Source organism: Anastrepha ludens, chromosome 6, assembly GCF_028408465.1.
Source record: "Anastrepha ludens isolate Willacy chromosome 6, idAnaLude1.1, whole genome shotgun sequence".
In the NCBI taxonomy this organism is placed as follows: Eukaryota; Metazoa; Arthropoda; class Insecta; order Diptera; family Tephritidae; genus Anastrepha; species Anastrepha ludens.
In genome coordinates, this window is record NC_071502.1 from 94,517,730 (window position 1) to 94,538,424 (window position 20,695).

The 20,695-nt window shown below is 34.6% G+C and overlaps 1 protein-coding gene across 5 annotated transcripts in view; it reads right to left on the reverse strand.

The window, feature by feature from the left end:
- The window catches only part of LOC128867787 (mucin-2), a 162,923-nt gene extending 149,424 nt beyond the window's left edge, over positions 1 to 13,499 (reverse strand). For 4 of the 5 annotated variants that reach the window (XM_054109288.1, XM_054109287.1, XM_054109284.1 and 1 more), the window contains exon 1: positions 12,966 to 13,499. The gene's annotated coding sequence lies outside the window, so the exon portion shown is untranslated. Of the gene's footprint in view, positions 1 to 7,594; positions 7,765 to 12,965 lie in introns of all 5 variants that reach the window. The other variant, XM_054109285.1, reaches the window with a different exon arrangement.
- Between the last annotated feature and the right edge of the window lie 7,196 nt (positions 13,500 to 20,695).

Below are 20,695 nucleotides of genomic sequence, written 5' to 3' on the forward strand. Positions count from 1 at the left end.
TCATCCAGTTGCTCAAAGGAAAAACGAAGCCCAAATATTCCATGTTAATAGTTTTCATTGTGAGTTTTAAAGAAAATTCATGTTTTGGCGTTCCATGCATTAGTGTGACCCTCTTGTAGTAGATTCACTTAAAAACCTGATACAAAAGCTAAACCCCTGTTGCTGATTATAGGCACTGCTAATTTTTTGACCACAACGGTAATGGTTTCAGTGTTGTGCTGCCAGCCTTGCGCGGATTTAGTTGGCTTTTGTGCGCCTACGTAAAGAACCAATTTGCTTTTATCTTATCGAAAATTGTTTGTGAGTAAATATGCGTTCATATCACAAAGTTTTCACTTATCGCAATAATTTGGTTGAATTTGTATGAAATCAAGCTGCGTTGCTCTAAGTGCATATGTGTTTGAAGGTCTGGAGAAGATACGATAAAATTAGAAAAAATCAATTATCTATTTTTTCGTACCCTCTAGGGCAGGTAGATTATTTCATTTATCCAGCCTTGGGAGTATTTTCCAAGCGCAAGTCAAATAATTTGTTATTGGCGAGAGCTGTCGGTCTTTTGGCGTAGCGACTCATATAACTTTCAATATGAGCGAGTCGCCATTTTCATTCCGTCACTATCATATTAGGGCTACTGCAGCAATGCAGACTACCACCCTGCAAGACACGACTGACGGAAATTTTATCTAAAGGGTGTTTTTTTAGAGGTTAGGTTTTCAAGTTGGCACTACTTTTTTCGTAGATGGTCTTTTTGACAGCTGTCACTTGATTTATGCTCAGTTTGGTTTGCCATTTCATAATGAATAGACTTACACCTGAACAACGTTTGCAAATCGTGCAAATTTGGGCTCAAAACGAGATGGCCACCGATCCCGATTTTCACAAGAAAATTTTGTTCAGCGATGAAGCTCACTTTTGGTTGAATGGGTATGTCAATAAGCAAAATTGTCGCATTTGGAGTGAACATAATCCACAAGCCATTACTGAGACGCCGTTACATCCTCAAAAAGTCACTGTTTGGTGTGCTCTATGGGCAGACGGAATCATTGGTCCATATTTCTTTAAAAATGAAGCCGGCCATAATGTTACAGTCAATGGAGAGCGCTATAGAGCCATGATTAATGACTTTTTTGTGCCTGAATTGGACGATGTTGATGTGGACGACCTTTGGTTCCAACATGACGGCGCTACATGCCATACAGCCAACGTACATTCACAAACCTATGAAACTTACTAACACAAATGCAAACGCTTTCGTTTTGCTTTTTCCCCGGAAGCTATTTATGTAGCCTGAGTAAGCAGTCAAACCGATTAGTGCTTATTCGTTCCCACGGCAGTCGGTTCTACACAACCTGGACAACCCGAACTTATATCCGACCAAGGACTGCCACTTCAGCAGCGTTCTATGTATATGTATGGGGCTCATTAATCCATTGTCTTGCTCTGTATTTTTCGCTTCTTTTCGCTAAACCTACAGCGGAAGTTTGTGAGGGAAAAGTATTCAAGAAAGTGAACACTGGATTTAAAGATTTTTATAATTTATTGAAAGTAAAGAAGAAAAGTATATTAGTTTTGATTAAGATATTAAAAAGAGGAATTTTAAAAATTGTCTAAAGACTCTTTGAAACCAATATAAAAAAATTTAAAGAACTTGAGAAATCTTTTGGAATGTGTGGTAACTCCCGAAAAAACTGAATGCGAACATAAGGATAAAGCGGATCGAATGAATTTTGGGTTACTTTAAGTATTTATAACATCTGAATATACTTTTTTTTTAATCTGTAAATAAGTAAAAAGAAAAATATATATAAATATGAAGGAAAAATTGTGCATTCTGATTTCATCATAGATTTTTGCATCAGGTCTGATTTTATTTACAGCAGTAATGATTATTTTTCATAATAGCTGGTTAGGCCACATTTACATCAGGTTAGATTGATCACAGCTGATTTAAATTTGCATCATGGCTGAATATAAAATACGTGTGGAAGAGCAGGACAGGTATATATCAAAACAGTGCTCATAAATCAGATGATAGAGGGTGATGCAAAATCACATATTGTCTTTAGGTTAGGTTATGTTAAATGGCTGCCCTTGCGAGAGGTTCACATGGACAAAAATTTAAAATTTGTCCGTTGTGATACCATCCATGGGGAGGGGAGGGGAAAAGGAGAAGGGAAGGAACCAGACTTGTGGAAGAAAAGAAAGGAGGGGCTTTAAATTAGAGGATGACGACCCACAGGGGCGATCTGAGAATTCGTTTCGAATGTGAAGTAACTCCCGCAATACCGACAAAAATTTAAAATTTGTCTGTTGTGAAACCATCCGGGGGAAAGGAGAAGGGAGGGAACCAGACAGGTTGAAGAAAAGGAAGGAGGGGCTTTAGATTAGAGGATGACGACCCACAGAGGCGATTTACGCTTGTAATAACCGCTTGAAGCTACTAAAGAATTTCACCAGATGTGTGAAATTATTTAAACCCGCAATATCTGCAGTTGTAGCGAAAAAGTCGGAGCCCTTTGCCCGACGAGAACAGGGCAGCTAAGTAGAAGCTGCTGAGATGATTCCAACTCGGCCTTCAGACAGCTTCTGCAGAAAGAACTTGAAAGCAAACCCAAGCCTCATCGCATGGACACCTAACGGACAAATTCGAGAACTGCGGCTTTGTTAGCCTTAGAAGTTCTCTCGAGCGACCCCAATCTACCCGTGGCCCGAAGAATATGGTCCTCAAGAACCTGCTAGAAAGTTTGTTCTACACGCTGGAGGATATTTCTATCACTACTTTCGGTCAGATGATTAATCTAATGTTGACCAGTGTTCTTGTTGGGCAGTCTAGGTTATTGTTCATCGGAGCTTACTCGAGTACGAGTTTGCCATTCAATTAGGAAAGTAAACCTTTTTCAGCGACTCCAAGCCAGGAACGATTCGCAGCTCTAATATAAATTCTGAACAGAGAAATTTTTTTCCAACCTATTTTGTAAGTGGAAATAGGTGGCATATCGCATCGAATTAGATAATAGTCAATATTTAAAGATACGAAAGGGAATACACCACTCATTATATATATATTGGCGTTTATACTCTGTTTGGGTGTTTGACCGAGTTCTTTCTTCTAATATAGGCAAATAGTTTTTTATGAGAAACTTTTTCATGGCAGAAATACACTCAGAGGTTTGCCATTTCCTGTCTAGGGGCGACCGCTGCTAGAAACAACTGTCTCTATCATTTGGTGTTTCATGCCCGGAGATTCCAACCTTCGCACATAAAAAGCAAAGTGTGAGTTTCGTCATCATCCGAAGTGCTCTGAATTCTGAAATAAATCCCAACTCCAATGGTTTCAGTGTTTTATCACTCGAGACCTTCATTTAGTTATTTCGTATTCCGGATATTCGTAGTATTCGATACGATTCCCGCTGATGGTAGATGAGGAAAACAAAAGCCTCCGCTGCGTTCGGCTAACCGCGTGAAGTAGGAATTGACTTCCTTTAGTGTTTGTGGTACGCGTTAGATTTCTCGTGAAAGAAAAAAGGTTACACGTTTTTTTTTTTTTAATTCGGTTTACACCTTAAAAGGATTAATATAAACAGAAAAAGAATAAAAAAATATTAAAAAAAAAATTCAAATAAAATTAAAACCCTCTACCGTCATCCCATGCACACTTTTCGGTTGAAGGCGTTCAAAATGTTCCAAATTTCTCAATGATCAGTCTTTAATATCGCTTTTTACATACATATTTTTTTTCGTTTACACATAGAAACACATGCATAGAAATTAGTTTAAAAGCTAAGAATTTTCTTGGGTGTGTTTTTATAATGGGCTGTGCTTGCAACACGCATCACAACGTCATGCCACATTTTTAGCCACGCTTACGACGCCACTTTGGCTGTGCGCAGAGTAAACAATCAAACTAACTCATAATTTCCACCACCCATAAGGAAGAAAAATATGCAGGGGCATACTTACTCACACACATATATACACATGCACAACTATTATACATATATGTATGTGCGCTCGTAGTAAGTACAATCGCGTTTCCACCAAACCCAGCTGTGCATTTACTTGTCACTGGTGCGTTGTGTGTGGCAGCGTGGCGCTCAAACGACATTCTGGTATGAGATTTCACTTTTATGGAATTACTACATAGTTCAGCTGGAGCTTAGTGGGAATTGTAAGTAATAACTTTAGGGAAATTTCCAAGTATATATACGAGTATATAAGTATGTAAGTACATAGTTAGTGGTTTGTACATAAATTACCACGCGACTTTTAGTGTTTAATCGATAAAATTGTTGCATGCCGGTAAGGTGGGAAGCTTTCAACAAAGTGTATTTTTTATACGCAAATCCATATATATGAATTGTGGCTCTATTATGCCCATGTACAGAGTATGAAAAGTATTGAAAGAGGGAATTTTCCGCCCCATTTGACTACAATAAATTAGTAGTTTTTGGTGAAACAATCTGAATCCGGAAAACCCGGAACCCTTTGGGGCTACTTCGAGAACTGTCGGGAACTCAGTGTTTTGAATAGACTTTTCGAGTGAATCTTGACTACATATCCATATATAGACATACCTACACATGTGTATGTGGGTTTTGTAGAGGAAATGGAAGCAAAAGAACCTTTGTAGCCCACAAGCGGATAAATTTCGGCGCTTGAATTCATCAAATCATCACCGCTTAAATTAATTTGGACGTGTGAAGTAGATTAAGGTTTACACAAAATTTGGCTTAATATATACTGAGATATTCTCAGTTCGTATGGAAATCTCCGATTTGACTGAAATTAAACTAAAGCAGATACGATGGCGAGCATGGAAGAAAAGGCGTGACAGCCCAGCGAAAAAAAATTGGCAAAACTCAATGGAATTTCGAAGTCACTTGAAACTTGCACTTTGTTACACTAAAATTCAGAGGGCTTTAAAGTTGCATACTTCGAAAAATATCTAGAAATTCTAATTACAAAATTGAAAACGTTGATGAAATTTTGAAAAAAATTTAAAAGTTTTCTACAAAGCTTGAGACTTTGCTTTGCGTGATTTTTGTGATACGACAAACAACTTGCATAAATTAAGGAGGCCCGGTGGTCTAGAAATTGTGAGTTTTTTTGATATTTCGGAAGTATAGTATCTTAGGAATATACTGTGAAATTTTCATGCGGAAATTCCCAATATTATAGCTTCTACAGCGGTTCGCGCTCTCCTGTACCTCAAACTTTAAACTCGACTTTTTTCAGCACGGCAACAAAAATATTCAACCGAATCACTTGAACTTTCAATATGTTGTTCACAACATGTATGGTTATCGTTGGAACTAGAACCATAATTTTATTTAAATAATTTCCTATTTGTTACACTAAAAATATAGTAAAAAAAGACCAGGCTTTACAAACTATTTTTTTCAAAAGCGCCTTATTTTGTCAATTTCTATTTTTTTCGATTTGTGCTAGTTCCGATCATAACTGCACTCTTTCTGATTAAGAATCTTCTTGAATTTTGTGTTTGAGAAATAAATGTTGTTAAGGAAATAATTGCTGTACTTTACAAAAAATAATGTTAAGAAATATCGTAGACGAATTGTCGTAGATATATTTTTGTCCTAAAAAGGATTTGGCGCCCCGGTCCTTACAGGGTGCCACTGTTGTTCGACGAATTGGGCATAATGTTCGCAACAGAATTAGGTTCAGGGGAATAGAGCAGGGCAATAAAGAACGCCCATTCTAAAGCTTTGACTATTGAGATTACACATTTTAGTCATTAATTTGTTAGAATCTCCATTTGGTGGTGACATCTCCTCAAGCACGTTGTTGTTGTTGTTGTTGAAGTGGTTGAATATTTCCACTGAAATAATCCTAATTAGTGACCAGCACCGTTTTACTCTACCACTGTCTCGTGTGATGATGTGTTGTTTTTTTTTGGTTTTTTTTTTGTTCTTGTTTCCATGTCAGATCCATTTAGTGAGGCCCAAGTATAACAGCAAATTCTTTACCTCGATGTCTGAGATCTCCTTAATTTGCTGTAAGAAAGGCTTACCGAAGGAGCGAAGTCGTGCCCTAGCTAGCCCTGGACATTCACATAAGAAGTGTAAAAGACTTTCCTTCACACCTTCTGCTTGACAGCTTCTGCAGATGGGATTGAAGGGGAGGTTGAGTCAGGCTGCATGCTCCCCTATTTTCCAATGTCCTGAAAGGGTCGCAGTGGTGCGTGAAATGTTTGGTCGAGAACATCCTAACAGGTGGTTCGTACTTTGGATTTTGTAGGACTGCCATGTGTTTTTGTTGTAATGCATGTAGTTACTTGCTTCCATCTTCTTTCGGCTAAAGCATGATAGTGTGAAGCAATGGATGCTTTTATTGTTATAGTTAAGGTCGGGGACTGTGTAGTCTGATCTGTTTTTGAGCAGCAAGGGTCCCTGTAGGAGGATCTTACTGTGACCGTACAACCTTGTTGTCCAGCTTCCTATGTCTCTGAGTCTCACCGCGCTGCAAGTAGCGATTATTTTAATGTGTAAATCTAATGGTAGCAGATGAGTTAATACATTGAGCGCTTCAGTAGGATTGGTGCTAAGCGCTCCTGTAGTTAAGATACACGCTGTATCTTGTATCTTGTTCAACTTGGCCTTTGCAATGGCTGTGTAGGTCCAATTGGATAGTTTTGGTTGGAACCCATCTTGTACACAACATTCTCTTACAGGTGTAAAGTGCTATATTCGGTTTCCTTACCCTGTACTCTACGTTGGACTACCAGCTGAGATTGGGGTCTAGGATAACACCACACTAATGTATTTTGCGTGAGACTAACGCCGTTTAGTTTTGGGGGATTAAAGTTTGGTACCTTCGTTTTCTTTGCGAATACCATCAGTTCAGTTTTTCTCGGGTTTACACTTAAACCACAGCCCGTGGCCCAATTGCTGAGTAATACCAGAGCTCCTTCCATAATTTCACTGATTGTGGTTGGAAACATTCCAGATTAATTCCTTTAATTCCCTTTCGGTTGAATTTGGTAAAGATATTATTGACAACTAGTAACTACAGCAGAGGGGATAAGACTCCTCCCTGAGGGAGGACAGAGCGTTTTGCCCTGTTGACAGAGCGTTTTACCGTGCTGCTGTCTACCTCACCGATGATTTTTCTAGTTTTAAGCATTTTCTCTATGCATTCGTTGAGACCTATGTATGTCTGTGCCTAACATATTTAGAGCCTCAATTATGAATCTTGTGCTAACATTGTTGAATGCTCCTCTCAATCGTACTTACAACAAGAGCGTACATGAAACGATTCATAATTCACTTATCCTTATGAGTTGGATCAATGCCTTGGCCAGAATAGCAATTCAAAATTATTTGTAATTTTAATTATAGATAACAAATAAATAATAATAATAATATTTTATTACCAAGAACATTTTCAGCTGCTCTTACAGGCTATACTTAGAATCAGCAGATGCACTCGCAATTGCGGGCTGCCTTTATTTGTTTTTTTTTTTTACTGTATATAATTTTATTTTTTATTTTAGTAACCAAAATACAAATAATTTAATTAATTATACTATATGTGCATGTATTATGCCATAACTTTGCTTAGAATTGTGTATTACCTGTTAATTTTCAATAAAATTTTAATCCGCTCACATAACTAATTCTTCGTAATCCACCACAACACAGCTTTGTTGAGTATTAAACATGTCAAAATCCAGTTTTGCGCGGAACACTAATGTGTTTATTATATTATTTTATTTTTTTGTTGCTTTTTCATAATCCATTACCACTTTTACATTTCAGAATAAAAAAAAAATATATTGAAAGGTCAAAAGTTGTACACAGCAGGAGGCGTTAGTAGGCAGTTTGGCAAATTGCTTTGTTTTCGTTAAAGGTCATAGAGAGAACATCTATCTAAATCGTGCTTTGGGGCGAATGCATGCAATGCAAGACAAAAGCAGCGAGCCATTGATTGGCTTTGAATTGCACTTGAAAGTTATTAAGAAAAAAAAAACAGCGCAAGTATTTTTACATTCTGCTCACTGAAATTGTTCACAATTGTGATATTTTTTCCTTGAAAATTTCTTGTTATACATATATATTTTTTTTTCATGCAGTAATTCACACTTCCATTTTCTGGAACTTCCAGAGCAATACAGAAAGAATATTTAATATTCAAATCCTCATATTTCTCTGCATATGTGTATGTACTTAGGTATATGTATGGTATGTGAGCATGCTCTATCTGAGCGAACGTGCCAGAAGTGGTTTGCACGCTTTAAAAGTGGTGATTTTGGCTTGGAAGACGAAGAACGCGAGGGTGCGCCGCCAAAGTTCATGGATACCGAATTGGAGGAATTGCTCGATCAAGATCCGGCTCAAACGCAAGAAGAGGTTGCAAAAACTTTGGGAGTTGATCAATCAACCATTTCCAAACGTTTAAAAGCCATGGGAATGATCCGAAAGGTAGGCCATTGGGTGCCGTATGAATTGAAGCCAAGAGACGTTGAACGCCGTTTTATGGCATGCGAACAACTGCTTCAACGGCACAAAAGAAAGGGTTTTTTGCATCGAATTGTGACTGGCGATGAAAAGTGGGTCCATTACGACAATCCAAAACGTCGGGCAACGTATGGATACCCTGGCCATGCTTCAACATCGACGTCGGCGCAGAATATTCATGGCCTGAAGGTTATGCTGTGTATCTGGTGGGACCAGCTGGGTGTTGTGTATTATGAGCTACTGAAACCGAATGAAACGATTACGGGGGATGTCTACCGACGACAATTGATGCGTTTGAGCCGAGCACTGCGAGAAAAACGGCCGCAATACGCCGATAGACACGACAAAGTTATTTTGCAACATGACAATGCTCGGCCACATGTTGCACAAGTGGTCAAAACATACTTAGAAACGCTCAAATGGGATGTCCTACCCCACCCGCCGTATAGTCCAGACCTTGCGCCATCCGATTACTATCTCTTCCGATCGATGCAACATGGCCTGGCTGACCAGCACTTCCGTAATTACGATGAAGTCAAAAAATGGATCGATTCGTGGATTGCGGCAAAACCGACCGAATTTTTCACAAAGGGAATCCGTGAATTGCCAGAAAGATGGGAAAAAGTAGTAGTAAGCGATGGACAATATTTTGAATATTAAATTTGTAACCATTTTACGTCAATAAAGTTTCAAATTTCGAAAAAAAACCGCACGAACTTATTCATAGTCCTATTAATTAATAAATACACATATCCAGGTTTGTGCATTTTTTGTTGTTAAGGTACACGAGTTTGACTTGTGTCAACAAATAAACAACGCAAATATGCAGTAGGGGAAAGAAAATACCCCGCACAAATAGCCTACGCCGATCGGCGATAAGCTGCATTTTAGAGCAGTCAGCGAGCAGAGTGGGCCGCCGCTTATCAGTAGCAAAAATGGCAGTAACAAAACAAAAAAACAATATTTTTTAAATCAGAGAAATGGTTGTCACAACAAAACTATTGGACACGTCTGTGCGAAAATTAGGGTGCCTTCTTTTGAAAAATTAAAGTCTTGACAAGCCAAATATTGGATTTGAGATGGTGATGCTATTGGTTATTGGTTCTACATTTCATTGATCTATAAAACCACCCTCGTGAGAGCGAATAGAGTGAAAGTAGGGTAGCAAAAATGATAAAAAGTATTGTTAAATTAGATCTCCCATTGTAACTTTCTAGATTTCTGATTTTCTGCGAAACAATTTTCTGCACTATTGAACTCTATCTTTTAGTTAGTTAGAGGTAAACAGGTATACATATTTTAGTTAGATGAAAGCTTGTAATTGAATTTGTATATATTTTAATTATTCTTTAGTTTTGGTAGTCAGTATGAAATTATATTTTCTTAACTTCTTCAAATAAAAAAAATATATATATGACAAAAACAAAAAAAAAAAAAAAATTAAAAAAAAACTGAATAAAACTAAGCGTTCGCCACAGGCCAAATAATTTTTATAAAATTAATTAAAAAAAATAGTTTTTTTATTTAACACAAATATTACATTATATAAAACACATGAGGATTTCTCTTTCAATAATAATTATGATAAATTCGACCTAACCTAAAATAGCTGTCATCAAAAAAAAAAGTCTGAACCATTCTTGAAACCCTCAATCTCACCATTGAACTCTGCCTCAATATCACACATCAGATGTGGGGTAACAAAAAATGTCTTAATATCGTAATTTTATACAAGAAAAGTTAATCACAGAGAAGTTGTGGACACACATAATTATTATTTTTTTTTTTGTGATAAATGGATAAATTGGCTCTTTTTCTTTTTAAATAAAAAAAAATTTATAGAAACGATTAGGAACACTCTTATTGGAAATCTATGTCCCTCATTGCAAAGAAAAGCGGTACCGGAAGCTAACGAAACGCTCGAAAAAGAACCAATTTATCCAATTTTAGTTTAAAAAAATCTTGAGAAATCGTCTAGAAAAATATTTTGTTAAATAGCATTTAACATATTAAAAAAATGTATTTTCCGAAGTTTTAAAGCTGGCAATATTGAGCGTGAAGATGCTCTAAAATGAAAATTTAACGCTGCGGAAAAAATTTGAAAATAAAAGGTGTTAAGAAATGAAGATTAAGATCAATCAAAAGAGCATGAAAGTGAGGGGAGAAAATTGTATGCATATATTTTTTCAGAAATTTTCCTTAAAATTGGGTGAAAGTAGGTGGAAATAATTAGTTGAAAAAATTTGTTGTTTTTTTAAGTTTTTTTTTTTGTACAATATATTTCTTATTTTTAATTAGTTTTCAAAACTTTTGCAAAAAAGAAAATTTTTTTACAAAATATTATTCATTAAAAAAAGTTAAATTTTACCTAAATTTGGGTAAAAACATGTATTTTTTTAATATTTATGTAAATATAGTAATATGTACATGCATATTTAACTAAAGGTGAGCACAAAATTATTTAATATTTATTGAAGAATTATTTGAAAACATCTTAAATTTTGGTAAGAGCTTAAAATATATCTTTTTTTGGAAAAATATGTGTGTATTGCAATATTTCTTATTATTACATATTTTTTCTTACCTAAAATTAAGTTTCGCTAAAAATAACTTCATTAAATGACAAGAAAAAGTTGTATGAAAATGTTTTTTTTACTACACTAAAAAAACTTAAAAAAAAAAATAAATTTTGGTGGAAAAAATACAAAACTTCCTTAAAGGTGAGAATCTAGGATTTTTTTTGTTTATGTCAATTACAAGAAATTAAAATTTTGCCAAAAATTATTTCAAAATATTTTCTGCTGAAAAAAATTAAAAAATCATAAGCACATAACCTCTTCGGGAATTGCAAACTTGACGGGATGAAGAGGCTTCAATAGGTGTAATCATGCTATTTATAATATGAGAAATGTTTTTAAAATATCCTTTCACTCTTCCACATAAAAAAATTTAAATTTAAACTCAAGAAAGTTGGAAAAACTTTTAAATTTTTTTTTAAAAAGTTAGAAGCCTAAATTATTGTTTTAACTACAGCTGCCTATATTACAAAAACAAAAGTGTTTGTTTAAAAATGTTTTTTTTTATCTAATTTCAGTCAACTATTGTTAAAAATCTGAGGCAATGGCAAACTTCCGAGTTTATTACTGCCATGAAAAAAGCTCTTCATAAAAAAACGCATTTGCCCTGCGGAGTCGGCTTAAAACTGTAGGTCTCTCCATTTGTGGAAAAACTCGGCCAAACACCCAAAAACGGGTGTACGAGCCAATTATTTATTTATTTAATTATTATTTTTAAAATTCTATCAAACAAAGATAAAAACTTAGGTTAGATCAGTGTAAACAAGAAAGATATAGAAAAGAGAAGGAAGATATACAATAGAAAATGAAAAAGTTGTTGCAAAAATGCAAGCTAAAAAACTATTAAAAAGTTTTTTTTTTTTTTTGAAAAATATTAAAATCTTTGGTTAAAGACATTAAAATCTTTGATTACAAATATTACAATATAAAAAGAAAATTAGAAGAAAAAGAATGTTTGGTATACGAAAACCATTTTTTAAATACTTTTAATCAGAATGCAAGCTGAAAAACTATTAAAAAGTTATTTTGAAAAATATAAATTTTTTGTTTAAAAATATTAAAATCTTTGATTACAAATATTACAATATAAAAAGAAAATTAAAAGAAATAGAATTTTTGGTAAATTCAAACCACTTTAAATACTTTTAACCAAAATATATAAATTATAAAAAAATTGCTAAAAAAAACAAATTTTTAAAAAATACAAAATTTTTAAATTTGGTTCTAAAAAACGTTTTTGTAAAAAGAGAAATTTTTTAATTTTTTTCCAAAAAAAATTTTTTCTAAAAAAAGTTCCCTTTTTCTAAAAAATTTCTAAACAAAATTCCCTTTTTCTGAAAATTTCTTTAAAAAAATTCTATTAGTCTACTTTATTTTCTGCAATTTATCAGATATTTTTTCCAAAAGAAAGGTACATTTTGTCCTACCTTTTGTAATAAAAATTACTAAAGGCGTGTGCTTCAAATCGCAGTGAGTAGTTTCGCTTAGACCTGTCAAGCTAACATACATATAGTATGTATACATATACGAGTACACCTCACAATAGATCCCAATAGATCTCTAGGTCCAAGTGCATATTTCCATTTAGTATATCTAAGCGACGCACTAATTTTATATTATTATCATTACTAAACACCTGATATGGTTTTGAGTAAATATATGTATATATATGTATATACATAGGCTCCTTTAACACTTATAGGTCGTCAAGATTTTGAGTAGAACTCGGCAGACAGTTTTTGTAATTATGACTTAATTTCGCCTTCGCACGATTTTCAAGCCAAACCACCTCCAACCAATATATCCGTGTACCCTTGTGTACATACATACATATATCTGTATGTATACTCATATGTACATATGTAGTATATTTTCCTTTTTTTCATTAAACACAAAAATATATTATAAACACCTTTTAAAATATTTTGCTCTCCAAACTATCAGATAACACACACTGCCATACTATATCACCATGGAAATAGGCTTAGTACATAAATATGTATGTGCATATATTTTTGCTTAAACGTTATTCACGAATCGATTGCTTTTGTTGTAATCATTATACGAAATTTCTGCACATTTCGACACTGTCACCACTAAGCAGCCACAACAAATTTCCTTTGCATAGTAAATATGTAAAATATTTTAAATATTTTCCATATTAATTTTGAATATCACTGCACTCCAGTGTCTTTCTTTCGCCACACTAACTACATGTGAATGTCATTTAATATCTTTTGGAGTCACACGCGCCGCGTCTAAAGCGTCCAGAATAGCAAATGCATCACCGCAAAAACAACAAATGTTCCTTTTAGTTTTTTCTTTCCATTTTTTCACACGTTTGTTGCTTGTTTTCCAATGCACTTGTACTTTGTGACACGAAATGTGTAGTAGTAAACAACCAACCAACCATTCGCTGCGAACGTCGCTTAACATTTGAAGTGGCGACGTTATGGAACGTATGCGATTTGCCGTTGCTGGAGTCAGTAGTTGTTCGGTTGGTTGGGGGCTGTTGTTGTTATTTGGCCAAATGCAAACGGATATCGGAGCGGCAGAGCGCGTATGAGTGAAATGTGTTGTGAGTGGTGTAGAGTTGAGGTGCTACGATGATGTTAAGGTGGTGCTGCGCTGTTGAGGTAAGCGCCAATGGAAAAGTGACTCAATAAAGTGGGCTAACAAAATTTATGAGTTCTCTGTATGTACAATATGCATACTCGCATAACAAATGGCTTTGTATGTAGGCACATAATCTCTGGTTGTTGCCGCTATTTATCATACTTACTAATTGTAACGTTTATGGAGACTTACTTATCAGCGCGAGCGAATGATTGCTAGTAGTGGTTAACTGGCTGGCTTCTGAGTTAACAAGACAAGGATGTGCATGTGTAGGTGCGTAACTTGGCAGTTGGCTATGATGTCACAACAAAAAAAGTTAACTCAAAAACTGTTAGCTTGCTCTCTGTAGCCTCTTTAGAGCCAATCAAAGTCGCTCACTGGTTTAGTAATGCTCTGCACTCTCACTTACTAAATTGCTCACCTGGCTAATTGTTGATGGAATCGACTTAACCGGATTTTCAAGGAGAAAAATGCACAAAGTAACATGAATTATTCAAACTTTTGAGTTAAAAATTTAATTTTATTAATTTTTTGTTTGATAGTGGAGACATCACTTAGCAAATTTTATTTTACAGGTTCCAGATTTGCTGAGTTAGCACTTTTTGAGTAGATCAGTCGTTGTTTTAGGTCGTCAAATTTGACCTTTTTGGCAATTATTTTTATAAGCGTTCCATCTTAAGTCACTGAAAAGCTAATAATTTTCAGATATTTCGGTATTAGTAAAAATGTTTGTAAAGCAAATTTGAAAAAAAATAAGCGTGATTTACTATGGGACTTTTTGATGTTGATGTTGTTTTTGAGGACCTCAAATTTTGTCTTTTTGGCAATTTTTTTTTTGAGCGTTTAATCTTAACTCACTGAAAAGCTAACAATTTTCAGACATTTCGGTATTAGTAAAAATATTTATAAAGTAAATTTGAAAAAAGCGAGATTTAATATGGGACTTTGATGTTGTTGTTTTAGGGCTTCAATTTTTGTCTTTTTGGCTATTATTTTTATAAGCATTTAATCTTAAGTCGCTGGAAAGCTAATCATTTTTTTTAAATTAAAAATATTTGTTAAGTCAATTTTAAAAATAAGCGCTATTACCATGGGCCTTTTTTTGTATTAATTAGTTTTATTTATTTCTCTAGTATTCTTTGTTATAAAAAATTGGTTATATAAAAATTGAATTGAAAAAAAATTTCCATCGCTGAAAATATTTTTTTGTTTCTTCGAATTTGAATTGAAAGAAATTAGGCAAAAAAATACCAAATTGCCAACTCTTATATTTTTTTGCTTATTTAACTGAAATAATGGAAATATGAATGAAATACCAAATTTCTATTTAAATTTTTTTTGTTTTTCAAAAACATTGCGAAGTTGCATGCTCGATCTGGCACTAACATTCTCTGATTCTGTCTCCTTCTGAATTATAGTCAGTTATTTATGAACTAAGCAATTTTTATTAAAAGTAGAGAGAAAAATTTTGCTTCCCGAAAATTATTTAAAAACTTTTTTTTATATTTTTTTCTCAGTCATAAAGTAAAAAAATATAATTTTTGGTTTATTATTGAAAAATATATATAGAGATATATACCTATATATATAAATTTATAATTTATTTAAAAATCAATTTTTGAAGTGGCTTTCAGAAAAAGTCCCATAATTTAATAGTCTCAAGCCTGAAATTTTCTCAAGTCTGAGTTGCGCTCAATTTAGTTGTACGAGTATTGGAATTAAACTGAAGTTTTCCATATACATATACAAATTATATGGAAGAATATGCTGCAAGAGTGCTAGTGCCTCTGTGGAGCTAAAAGGCAAATCAGCAGCATAAGTCAACTTTTGCGGTATCTCTAAGGTGATCTTAAGAGTCTCTATCACTATTTTTAGTACAGCTACTTTACTGAAACATTGGACAGTAAAAGCTTTCTTAAATGGACCGTCAAAGTTATGGTGTAATCCTCCTATCTATAAGTAGAACTACTGTCAAGCACTTCATTTGGATAGAAAGTACAAAAACCTTAAACAAATCAATTTATGCTTTCTCTTGAATAGCACAAATTCGGATTGCACTAAGTTGATGCCAAATTTCCTTTGCCTATCTACAGAATATAGGATTTTATAACAATTAGTTCATAGTTTATAGTATTACTCATCTGAGAAAACTTTCGGGTTCAGTATTTCACTCATTGAGTTTTTTATTATTATTGCCAGAGCAGCAGAGCTAAGTAAGCTAAGGAACTCTTTTAGGTGCTAATTAAGTGCTAAAATTTAGCGTAAAGTATAATAACTAAATAGGTTCGTCATGAGGTTGGATATTAGATACATATTTTATGCTTTAAAGCTACTGGAAAATTAGGAAAGCAAAATATTTAAACTCAATAGCAAAATATAGGGGTTTCCAAAAAGGGCATAAATAATTTAAAAAATTTAAATTAATTTCCATCGGAAGAGTTTCAGCGCTTCAAATTATCATGATGACGCACTTCTTGAGCCAATATGAGCTTGTTAGGCAATAGGCCCAAGTCTTTACGCAGAACCCGCCTTTTTTCCTTTGTTCACTCCTCTCTGGGGGCATAGGGCCTCGACCAGACTTGTCTTGCGTTGGTTTCGTTAATCTATTTGATTTCTGACAGGGTAGGGATTTGGCACAACGCCTTCTTACTGCTTGGAGCGCCATCTGTGTGTCACATTTTTCTGACAGAAGGATCGCACAGATGGTTGAGGACTTCGCTAAAGTGGTATTTCTGCGCTATTACCGCTGCTGCTCGTTTTTTCTTGCTGGCGCCACTTGATGCAATGTGTAACTGTGTGCTTTTCTTTGTTTTTGCTTGTTTTATCAGCCACAATGCAAATAATGCGCTGAGTATTGCGCGGAAATAAGGATATAAAGGATAAGTTTTTGGGTTTGAGGAATGAGATTTTTTTTTTTGCAGAAACAGGGAAAGTAGGTAAATTTGGAAAAGTGCGAGGACAGTGCTTTACGTGGGATTCGAACCCACAACCTCTGGGATGGCAGGCTAGTGAACTTACGCTAGATTACCAAAACACGCATTAATAAACATTAAATTTGGAAATATTTGTTAGAGATATGTTGTCCAAAAAAATTTTTTTTATTAAATTTTACTATTAAAAATTAAGGTTTTCCAATAGGTTCATAAATAATTTTAACAGACCTCAATCGGAGAGTTTCAGAGCTTCAAATTATCAACCTTCGACACTTCTTGAGCCAATTCGAGCCCCCATAAGGTGCTAGGTCAAGGCTCTCAGACAAAAAATTCAACTTCGTAAGTGTTAAAATGTGAAATGGAAATTTCTTATGAACCGCGTTTTTTCAATATACTTCAACAATATTTACTCGAATTTCGCTGCTAGGGAACGCAGAGCTTGTTATATCAGAAAATGGAAAAGCGCTCTAAAATCTGAGCTTGAATTTCGAGTCAGAATTTCGATAGTAATTTTTAATAATGTTTAAACGTTGCTCTTTCGTGAACTGCATCATGGCATAAATGGAAACTTTGAATAATCTTTTGGCATTGACAGATTATAAAAAATTTGGAAGATTGCGTTGGTATTTAAATATAAATTTGTTAGGTTGCTATTGAAAAGCTCGATATTTTCAAAAATGGCTTCAAGTAGTTTATAAACTTATTACTATATATTTATTGTTTTTTTTTATACACAACAATAAAACTGATTGGTATACGCAACGAATATTAACTGCCAGGGCATACGAATTTCAGTCAATTCCCATTCTCTTAGTAAAAAAATTATACGTCAATTTACAAATCTTTTAACATCTGTCATTTCCATTCAAATTAATTGTTTTAATTAAAACTGGCTGAAATGCTTTTCATTTTTTGCCCAAATTATTATATTTTTTATTTAAATTTTTAAATAACTCCAAATAGGTGGCAAGCTTGTGAAGATACCCCCACTACTAACACCTGATTATACAAACTTACTGTAATGTAATTATTTATAATTTTATTTCATATAAATAAATAGTTTTCACATAGTTTGTTAATTGAATTACTTTTCATTTAAAATTAATTGGCAAACCCATTGAAATTAATTTTTTTAGTTAACGCTGGCTAAAATACTTCTCATTTTTTTGCCCTAATGATTATATTCTTTTTTATTTTTCAAATAATTCCAAATAGGTGGCAACCTTGTGAAAATACCCCCCGGTCTAACACCGAATTAGATAAAATTGGAAAGTAAAACCCATTTAAGTATACTAATTTAATTGAAAGCCGTTTCTGAAAACCAATAGATACTTCAGTGGCTATAAGCAATAACAGCCTAAGTTGAAAATCAAGCTTTCGAGAAACAGCACTATTTATGCTTGCATACTTATATTATACTAGAAATTAAACTATTTTCGTCAATAATTAAATAAAAATTTATATATATTTGCCTTTGAAAATTTGGAAACTTTTCTTTAAAAAAAGTAACCATGTTTGCAAAAAACGATATAAACATTTTTTTATCCTCCCTAAATTAAAAATTAAAAGTGCAGATTCTTCTTCGAAGTAAAGCTTTGCAAGGCCATTTATTTTGTATGCATATTACTTAAAAAAAATTGAAATAATAATAATAATTCGTATATTAGCAGGTGTACGACAAGGATGTGTTCCCTCGCCACTTCTCTTTAACATCGTTTTGGACGTTTTCATGGAAAAAGCCTTGTCATCTGGAGGCGGTATTACCTGGGGACTGCAAGGGCGCTTGGCAGATCTTGACTATGCAGATGACATCTGACTTCTGTCTCACAACTATCTTGACATGGCAGCGAAGACTCAAGAGGTGCGAGAAGCAGCTGAGAAAGCCGGCTTGAAAATCAATATCCAGAAAACCTAGGTCCGCAAAATTTCTCAATTGATGGTATCGATCTCGAAGATGTACAATCTTTCTACTATTTAGGCAGCGTTATATCGGTCGCTGGAAGTTCGAGCGATGATATCAAAAACCGAGTAAAGAAAGCTGTGGCGGCATTTGGCTCTCTGCAATTAATTTCACGGCGCACAAAACTGCGAATATTTAACTCCAGTGTAAAGTTGACTACTTTATGGTTGCGAAACGTGGAATGCGACAAGCTCATTACAAGTTTTTGTGAACAGATGCCTTCGAGAAATTCTCAAACTATTCTAGCCAAATATTCATCCCTACCATACATAGAATCCGTCGTAAAAAACCTACGAATACGAATGTCTACTACGAATACGAAAAAATTGTAATCGTGGGTTCCATGTGAACACGAAAAAAGTGCTGCCAAACTCAAATGTCAAATTTTAATATTTCGACAACAGCTCACTTCAATGTAATCGAGGCAATTTAGCAAATAGTCTTTAAGCTTTTTGTCGAGTTAGCTGAATTTTCTTATTAAAATGTGTTCGTTGACATGTGCGGTTGTGTTAATGGAGGAAGAGAGAAGTAAACGGAGTCTCAAAATTGAGCGAAAAATATTGAGAGCTGCCAGCAACCCGCTCGATATGGACGAACGTGTAAGTGCTGGCCTTTTTTTTTAAAGAAAAAGTTTACTTAAATTCGGTTTAAAATAGGTTTATCAAAATGATCGGTAAAATAAAGCTGCATTTACATACGTTTTGAATTTTATTGAAGACAGCTCAAGCTCAGCAAAGTCGTCGTCCATAACTCCAGTTCTCCGACTATCCTCTGTTTTACGGTTTCTTGCGGAGGGAGGCTATCAGCACGGAGTTGGCAAAGATTTCGACGTGCCAATGGACCAATCGACGTTTAGCTATGTGCTAAAAGACGTATAGGCGTCACTATAAACACGATTGTGTCCTCAGAGGATAAATCTCGACATGAGTACCAATGAAAAACAGCAAAGCAAAATGAGTTCTCAAATCAGAGTTCTATCAAAAATATAGATTTCCTGGCATCATTTTGTGTGTGGACGGGACGCACATAAAAATCATTTCCCCCGCTAGAGAAAAAGTCCATTACTACAACCGGAAGGGCTACTACAATATCAATGTCATGATTGATCTCTTCAATATTAGCTGTGGAAATCGCATAAAAGTACATAGACTTCAAAAATCTCTTTTTATTCATAGTGTAGTTAATGTAGGACTTATATAATATTTTACAGCTTTTTTATTTGTTTCCTTTTAAATCCTCTTTTTATTTCTCGTTCTAATTTTTGCCCGTTAGTCTAACGTCGTCGTAGAAAAATTGTACGAAACTCTAAGATTTGACGTTACGAGTGTATTCGATGAATGCTACTCTACGAATGTACGCTCGGAACTATTCGAATTGTATGATTACAATTTCTTGGTTTCTACGAAAAACAGTCTATGATGAATTGCGTGATAGAGCTGATTATCGCGAATGCTGACTTTTGGGCTAGAACCCAGCAAAGGTCAATACTATTAGAGATACGAAAGAGAAAATGTTGCTGGATTGGTCATGTTCCACGCAGTGGGAATGGTGACTTAACAAGCGCCGCCATTGACTGGAACCCTCTGGGAAGCCGCACACGTGGAAGACCAGCGAATACCTGCAGACGACTGCTGGAGTCAGGAACCAGCGCCATGTAGCTTAGCTGGAATTAAGTTTAGAGATTGGCGCAAAACCGACCCGAATGGAAGAAATTCTTTGTGGCCCTATGTTCCACACTGGAACTCTAGAAATTTATGATGATGGTATATGCTATGACTAGTATAATAAAGGGGATGTTCTAGAATTTTGATTTATTTTATTGCTCAGCAGAGAAAAATTCACAAAATATTCATATTTTTTTATGACTATAGTGGCCTAGATCCTAGACGCCGGTTAGCACGAGAAAGGAACGACTGGCGCGCTTTGTTAAACTCGGCCAAAATCGCGTAAGCGGTTGTCGCGCCAATTAAGAAGAAGAAGTGGCCTAGACCCTTCAAGCGATCAGATTAGAAAATTTCCACTTGCACAATTTTTTTTATAAGGCGCAACTATTTCATTTTTTTAATTATTTTGTATCACTTTTTCAAATTTTCTTATTTCCTTTATAAAATCTTCTTAAGGCAACGCATTAAG